This window comes from Salvia miltiorrhiza, chromosome 1 (assembly GCF_028751815.1).
Source record: "Salvia miltiorrhiza cultivar Shanhuang (shh) chromosome 1, IMPLAD_Smil_shh, whole genome shotgun sequence".
NCBI classification, from domain to species: domain Eukaryota; kingdom Viridiplantae; phylum Streptophyta; class Magnoliopsida; order Lamiales; family Lamiaceae; genus Salvia; species Salvia miltiorrhiza.
Genome location: NC_080387.1, coordinates 72,189,174 through 72,197,734, shown reverse-complemented (window position 1 = coordinate 72,197,734; position 8,561 = coordinate 72,189,174).

Genomic DNA, 8,561 nt, shown 5'->3' with positions numbered 1-8,561 from the left:
TTTTAAAAATATAAATAATACTTTCTCGGTCCCATTTCAAGTGCATGTCTTGTTTTTCTTTTTAAGTGTACTTATTTTCCTTTTTAGGTTATCACACTTCAAATGTCTTATTTTCTTTTTTAGAAAAAGTTAGTTTGAAAAGCGAGAATTTTTGGAGTTCACATCGCCTTTTCAACTCTACACCACATTACATCACTTAATAATTCAATTATTATTTTTCTAAATAATCGTATCAAAAAGAAATAAAGTACTTGAAGTGGGACTGAAGGAGTATAGAATTTTTTCTTCTCTCAAAAATACATTAATTCAACTATAATATTTTTAAAATTTGTACAAAAAAAATTGTGCATTTTTTAAACCGGTGCTTAAAAACAGTGCGTTGCCAAACACGAGATTAGAATATTAATTCCATGTTTTTGGAAATTGGAACCCAACTAAGAATTGATCGAGTAGTTATATATGTCTGTGATCCTCTTCACAGTTGGATCTCTCAACTCAAACCAAATTGTAAGTCATGGAGTCAACTGTCAAGTCAATGCAAGAACCAGACTGCCACCACCCCTTTAAAAGCTGCACCTTCACAACTACCCAATAACGACAGCTATAGGTGGCTTAGTCTCATCTCTTCTGCATATATATATATACGTATCTCCGATACAACACATCCAACATAGTAAGTAGTGTATCATCAATGATACCGACGTCGTATCTCTTCTTGCTTGCCATCTTGTTCCTGCACCAACCCATTTTCACACGATGTGTGGAAAACCCCTTCTCTTCCAACGATGCTTCTATCTTGAAGACGGCGCCGTTTTCACATCCAACTACTACTCCCGTTGCTGATGTGAAACAAGGAAGACTGCTGCCGCCGCGGCGCCCATGGCTGCGGCCGCCGCTGCGTCCTCGCCCAAGGGTGCCGCCGCCGCCGCCGCCTCCACAAGCCGCTCCACCGCCGCCGCCAGCGCCGCCAACGCCGCCGCCTCCACAAGCCGCTCCGCCGCCGCCGCCCTAAGCGGCTGCTACCGAGGCTAATGCCGCTCCGCCGCCGCAGCCTCCAAAATTCGCTTAGCTCCTTGTTGAAACTTAAATTGATGCATATATATAGAGAGAGAATCTGAGAATGGATCAATGAGAATGATGCATATATATAGAGAGAATCTGAGAATGGATCAATGAGAATAATGTTTAAAATGAGAAATAAGATTAAATCAAGAACGTCATATACTTAGGGGGTGTATTCGTTCAAGACATGTGTAGATTTTAAAAGTCCGTGGATTTTAAAAGTCTATAGAAGTCTCGTGGATTCTTCATGATCTGGAAGGAATTCTTGCTCGGATTTTAGGTGAATTAGCAGGAATTTTTCATTGATTTTATCGGATTTCAAATCCTGAAAGCCAGCGGGCGTGGAGACCGCGCGGGCGCTGCAGGCCCCGCGAGCGCCAGCTTCACGCGAGCGCGGAGGCCCAGCCCTCGCTGAAGCCCAGCGACCGCTGGGTAATGGAGGGTGTCTAGTTCAAGCATGTTACACTTACTTGCCTCATGTCGTATGCGTTCAAATCACATTCTGTGGAGATCGGTGCCTTCAGCATTCTGAGGACACAATGCAATCCGTTCCAGTTGACCTAATATACAAAACCATGGTTTATGAGATTTTCTATTGTATGGTGAATAAATTCATTTGCCCCCCCTGGTGGTGGAAGATGACAGAGGTGAACTATTACTAGGTCTAGAAGGGTTGGTGCAACAATGAGATTATTATTTATCAGAGCACTAATAATATCATCCAACAACGAACCAAGCCCAGTATTGAAATGTTTATTGATATGGTTATGAATTAACACAGAATTAAAAATCAAGTTATTGCATTGTGAATCCAGCGGTCGCTGGGTAATGGAAATTTTTGCAAACTGTATTTAAAAAATTTCAGCGAGCGCTGGGTCCAGCGGCCGCTGGATTCTTTACCGCGGGCGCTGGAACCCAGCGCTCGCTTAAAACTTCGTGGATTTCAATTCTCGTGGTTCTTGGCCGGATTTCGTCGTGTGTATTTTTTGGATGAAATCCATGAAAGTCATTTCGGATTTTAAGTCAATGGAATAACGAATACACCTAGATTTGTATGAATTTTAAAAAGTCTTGAACGAATACAACCAGATTTATATGGACTTTTAAAAGTCTTGAACGAATACACCCAGATTTCTGCAGACTTTTAAAAGTCTTGAACGAATACACCTAGACTTTTAAAATCCATAGAAATCCATCAAATTCCACAACGAATACACCTCTATTAATCTCAACGATTGAGATTAATAGAGGTGTATTCGTTGTGGAATTTGATGGATTTCTATGGATTTTAAAAGTCTAGGTGTATTCGTTCAAGACTTTTAAAAGTCTGCAGAAATCTGGGTGTATTCGTTCAAGACTTTTAAAAGTCCATATAAATCTGGTTGTATTCGTTCAAGACTTTTTAAAATTCATACAAATCTAGGTGTATTCGTTATTCCATTGACTTAAAATCCGAAATGACTTTCATGGATTTCATCCAAAAAATACACACGACGAAATCCGGCCAAGAACCACGAGAATTGAAATCCACGAAGTTTTAAGCGAGCGCTGGGTTCCAGCGCCCGCGGTAAAGAATCCAGCGGCCGCTGGACCCAGCGCTCGCTGAAATTTTTTAAATACAGTTTGCAAAAATTTCCATTACCCAGCGACCGCTGGATTCACAATGCAATAACTTGATTTTTAATTCTGTGTTAATTCATAACCATATCAATAAACATTTCAATACTGGGCTTGGTTCGTTGTTGGATGATATTATTAGTGCTCTGATAAATAATAATCTCATTGTTGCACCAACCCTTCTAGACCTAGTAATAGTTCACCTCTGTCATCTTCCACCACCAGGGAGGGGCAAATGAATTTATTCACCATACAATAGAAAATCTCATAAACCATGGTTTTGTATATTAGGTCAACTGGAACGGATTGCATTGTGTCCTCAGAATGCTGAAGGCACCGATCTCCACAGAATGTGATTTGAACGCATACGACATGAGGCAAGTAAGTGTAACATGCTTGAACTAGACACCCTCCATTACCCAGCGGTCGCTGGGCTTCAGCGAGGGCTGGGCCTCCGCGCTCGCGTGAAGCCAGCGCTCGCGCGGTCTCCACTCCCGCTGGCTTTCAGGATTTGAAATCCGATAAAATCAATGAAAAATTCCTGCTAATTCACCTAAAATCCGAACAAGAATTCCTTCCAAATCATGAAGAATCCACGAGACTTCTATAGACTTTTAAAATCCACGGACTTTTAAAATCTACACAAGTCTTGAACGAATACACCCCCCTAATTATGTGAATTAAAATTACGAACAACATTTGCTGTTGTATTAATAATTAATACTAGTATCTTCTTTATAATAGCAATTTCTTTATAATAGCAAAACCACTTATCTTATGTGGCATGCTTAGAATGGCTTCATTTCAAAAATTTATCATATTTATTTTTTATTATTTATTAATTAATTAACTATTACATTCCATATAAAGATTCATTAATTAATCTTAATAAATATAATTAATAGTATATATATATATATATATATATATATATATATATATATACTCTATATATATATATTGGAATAGGATCATATAGTTTCCAAGCTTATGGTACACTACAAGAAAAGCTATCGGACACCGACGGAATTACCGACGGAATTAATTCCGTCACAAAATAACGACCGAATAACGACGGATTAACGACGGAAATACTCTTTCATACATAGCGATGGATTTACCGACGGATTTACCGACGGAATATTTCCCGCGAAATTAGCGACGGAATTACCGACGGATCCCCGATGGAAAATTACCGATGGAAAATTTTCCGTTGTTATTTCTTTTTTTTTAATTTCCGCGATTTTAAAAATTGCAGATAGCGATGGAAAATTCCGTTGCTATTTAGCGACGGACGATATTCCGTTGCTAATAATTATTTTAAATAACCGAAAATATTTATTTTACAAATAACAACGGAATTCACGTCCGTTGCTAAATAGCAACGGAATTTTTCGTTTCTATTCCGTTGCTAATAATTATTTTAAATAACCGAAAATATTTATTTTAAAAATAACAACGGAATTCACGTCCGTTGCTAAATAGCAACGGAAGTTTCAGTTGCTATTCCGTTGCTAATAATTAATTCAAATAACCGAAAATATTTATTTTAAAAATAACAACGGAATTCACGTCCGTTGCTAAATAGCAACGGAATTTTCCGTTTCTATTCCGTTGCTAATAATTATTTTAAATAACCAAAAATATTTATTTTAAAAATAACAACGGAATTCACGTCCGTTGCTATTCCGTTGCTAATAATTAATTCAAATAATCGAAAATATTTATTTTTAAAATAACAACGGAATTCACGTCCGTTGCTAAATAGCAACGGAAGTTTCCGTTGCTATTCCGTTGCTAATAATTAATTCAAATAACCGAAAATATTTATTTTAAAAATAACAACGGAATTCACGTCCGTTGCTAAATAGCAACGGAAGTTTCCGTTGCTATTCCGTTGCTGCGCCCTAAAAAAAAATGACTTCACCGCGCCTCCTCCTTCATTTTTTCAACACAACTTTCACTTCTATTTCTCAAAATTCCCAAATTTCCCCCCTCCGATTCCCCATTTCCGGCGACTCCCGCTGAGTGCTCCCCTCCAGCGACTCGTCCACGCCGCCGTTTCCGCCCTGCCCCTGCTCGCCCCGCCTCGCTCTGTCACAGCCCGCCCTAACTATGGATAGTTAGGCCGAGTGATCCACGACTAGGGATGGGGTTAAAGAAGAAGGGGAAGAAAAGGGGCGTCATTTATAGCCGTAAAACTTACTCATCTTAATAAAACTCGTCATTTTTATTCATTAATACTCAATTGAAAACAGTCTATGAAAGACAGCATAAAACTTAATTAATATCATTAATCAAGTTATACATCGTATGAAACCATTCTCTTAAGACTCAAAGTATGACATAACATACTATAACATCAACAACATCTTGCAGCGGAAAGTAGCTAGACATATGTATGAAGACATATTCTAGACAGGTTAACTATTTATTAACAACCCTGGAGACTCCGCTCATTGCAGCACCATCATCACATCAGCTCAACCTGCACATTCAGAAAACATATGCAGGGCTGAGTACAAAAGCACTCAGTGGGCACGTATGCCTAGGTATAAAAATACATGCTTCAAAACTGTAAATTGTCATGCCATCATAAACAGTACAGCAAGGGAGTTTTTCGCTAAAAAGGCCCAAGCTTACTAAGTTCATTTGTGATTCTTAAAGTTCGTCTGATCAGACTAAGTTCTTTTGTAATCTATCATATCTGAAACTGTGTGCCGGAGAGGTGGCCACCTCTCACGGTCACTTGACCGGCCAACCCGCTAGATGACTCACGGTCACTGGTGTACACTAGTCCTGGCAGGATAGCTATCAACTGCTCAGGACCCGAATTCGATTGCATCATTGGCAAAGCCAAAGCAGATAGATATCATACTAAAATTTAAACATTTATGGCAAGACAACAATTGAAATAATTTTCAGTTCAATGATTTTGTAATGAAATATCTTGTTTAAATGTAACATTAAATTCGTTTGATAGATATATAAAACTGAAATTAACAGTTAAATCATCTCATGCATTCATTCGTATAAGAGGCCTACGACACGCAGGGGATCTCTATATACGTATAGTAAAAGTAATGCCCACCTCGTTGTGTCTCTGTATCAATGAGTAACGTCACTCTCTCCCTCAAGTCGTTACTTCCCAAAAGGACCTTCATCGTTATGAAGAATTGGTGAGAAGTTATAAAAGAAACCTCGATTAATAATCTAATCTCTTTTATGAAACATTAGTATCTTTAATGTTCATCTCTCTTGATTGTTAATCAATATAACAATTATTATCTCTCGTCATTACTCATTAATTATAACATCCTTATATTATAATTAGCAGCGCTTCAATTAAAAGAAATATTTAACACATCGAAAAGTCCACTTTCTTAGCAGATCTATTCGCTCTCATCTCGTCTAATTAACCGATTAGAAAGTTAAACTTTCCATTAGGCATGTATTTGAGTCACGGGTCAACAAGAATTGACTATGCTCAAATTCTAATTTCACTAAAAATTTCGGCATGACCTATTCATATATAATGTCAGCCACGAGATTTCAACGCGTGAATCTCACTACGTGAACTCGTCTCTCGACTCAAAACTTAACATCTTGACATCTTTTCAACGCAAACCAAACAATTCAAAATCATCAAAACTCTTTATCAGTAAACTATCATTTATACTCGACACCAATTGTTCGAGTGTCAGATACCAACATTTATGTGCGTTAATCATAACTCTCACAACTCACACCATTTAGTCATATCGTATCATCCATCAAAACAAATATAATCAAGTTGTTTTCTAGAAAGTTTTGCTGTTTTTGTGTCATCTTTAAAAATTCATAACAACCAACTCAATCATCATAAACTATCATACCAATTGATCTCAAAAACTTCATGAAGTGTAGTTCACTCTAAAAATGGTAGTTAACCAAAAAGGTTAAAGGTTTTTGGAGATATTGCTCTTTTAGTGCAGGCTGTCAAAGATTGACAGTTTCTGCCAATTTTGTTTAGGCCATTAGAAACCAAGGCAAACCTTAATAAAATTCCATCAAATTTAATCATCCAAAACTAAAGGTATCCTTGAAGATTTGGTTAAATTTTCACAAGAGAAAACGTTCATATGATCTGCCAAATAAACAATGAAACTCATACACTTTTACTGTTGGACAAATATGACAGCAGAACAGGGCATTTTTGAAATAATAAACTGCTCTGTTTCAGAGGTCATAAAAATCGAAATCTTATGTTTTTAGAAAAGTATTGAAGTCTAGTTTCGTTTAAAAAAAACGGTGATGCAAAATCCTTCATGGATTAATAGATATAAACGTTTTTGTGAAGTCTACCAATAGTTGACAGATTCTGTCAAGGATTTTTCAAAATATCTTTAAAATAGCAAACATCATCCAAAAGACATGAAATTTTGCAGAAACGAAATACACATATCATAGATAAACATACTAAAATTTCAGAGCCATCAAGCAATGAAAACTCATCGAAACATAAGCTTGAAACTGCTGTAAAATTTTGACAGAATTCCAGTTTTAATCTCGTTCAACAATTATCATCCATAAATTGTAAATCAATTAGCATGCTCATGTGATATCGTAGAACACATATACGCAATAATATTCATTATGCAACGTCTCAAACTTCACGAATTTAAATAATCATACTCTAAAAATTTATACAATTTTCGTGCTTGGAAAAATACGAATTTAATATATATCGATTCTAGCATACCCCTAAGCACAAATATCAAGTCAAAACGATCAAACAAAAATCGAAAGACAAGCTAATATGTGAAAAACGGGGCTGCCCTCATGGGTTTCATAGCTACGGTTCGTTCCGTTCTTACTCCCTTCATTAAACATGCTCAACATCTACCCAAGAACAACATACTAAAATTTCACGACGATCCGACGTCGTTTCAAAATAAAGTCGAGAATCGACGTTTTTCGACGTCGACGAAAATCGAAAAGAAAACCATCAAAACGTAGGTAGAGATCTTACCTACTTAGATACGTGATCGAAAAGATGATCGGCGCTCGTCTCGGTGCTCAAATCGGAAGTCAAAAGCTCTAAGCTAATGTTTTCGTATATTTTCATATATCGATTCGTAAGACCAAGCTCCCTTATTTATAAGCGAAGAAGACAATTCTAAATTGTCTTGTCTTCCTTAGTCAACAATTACGACTAAGGAATTCACACTTGAGTCAACAATTACGATTAAGGAATTCACACTTGAACTGTCTTACTTAGTATTAGAATATATCAAATATATCCTAATCTAGTCCATAATATCTTTCAGTTTTGGTGGGGTAGCCTTAGATATTTAAGATATTAACCCGTTAGTCGTTAAATATCCCGTTTCGTCTCGTTTTAACGACTAATTACCCACATTCTTCGTTACTCACCCTCTTAACTCCTACTCACTTTCATTACACTCGTAATTCTATATAAATATAGAAAACGCAAGCTCGTTCTCGAAATTCTGATAAACGAGCTCGGTTCGTTTATCGAGAAATCCCGATTTACTATTCACTCGTCGTCCAAAAATAAAAACTTTCATTATTGGACTCGTATCGAAAAATTAAGAATATTTCTCGACGACATGCACGTAAGATTTTGAAAGTCGACAAAAAGACGAAATAGCAGTATTTTACTATTCATCGTCAAAAAGTCAAAAATTTCAAAAACGTCTTAACGGACTCAGATCTCACTTCCGAGTTCACCGTTCTCATTCAAATAATTATCTCGAATTATTCAAATACTCAAACTCAATTACGGATATAAAATCACACATCATCCTCACATCATCAAAAGAACATCTCAACATCTTTAAAATATAACAACAAAACTTCATATAACTCCTCATCTCTAA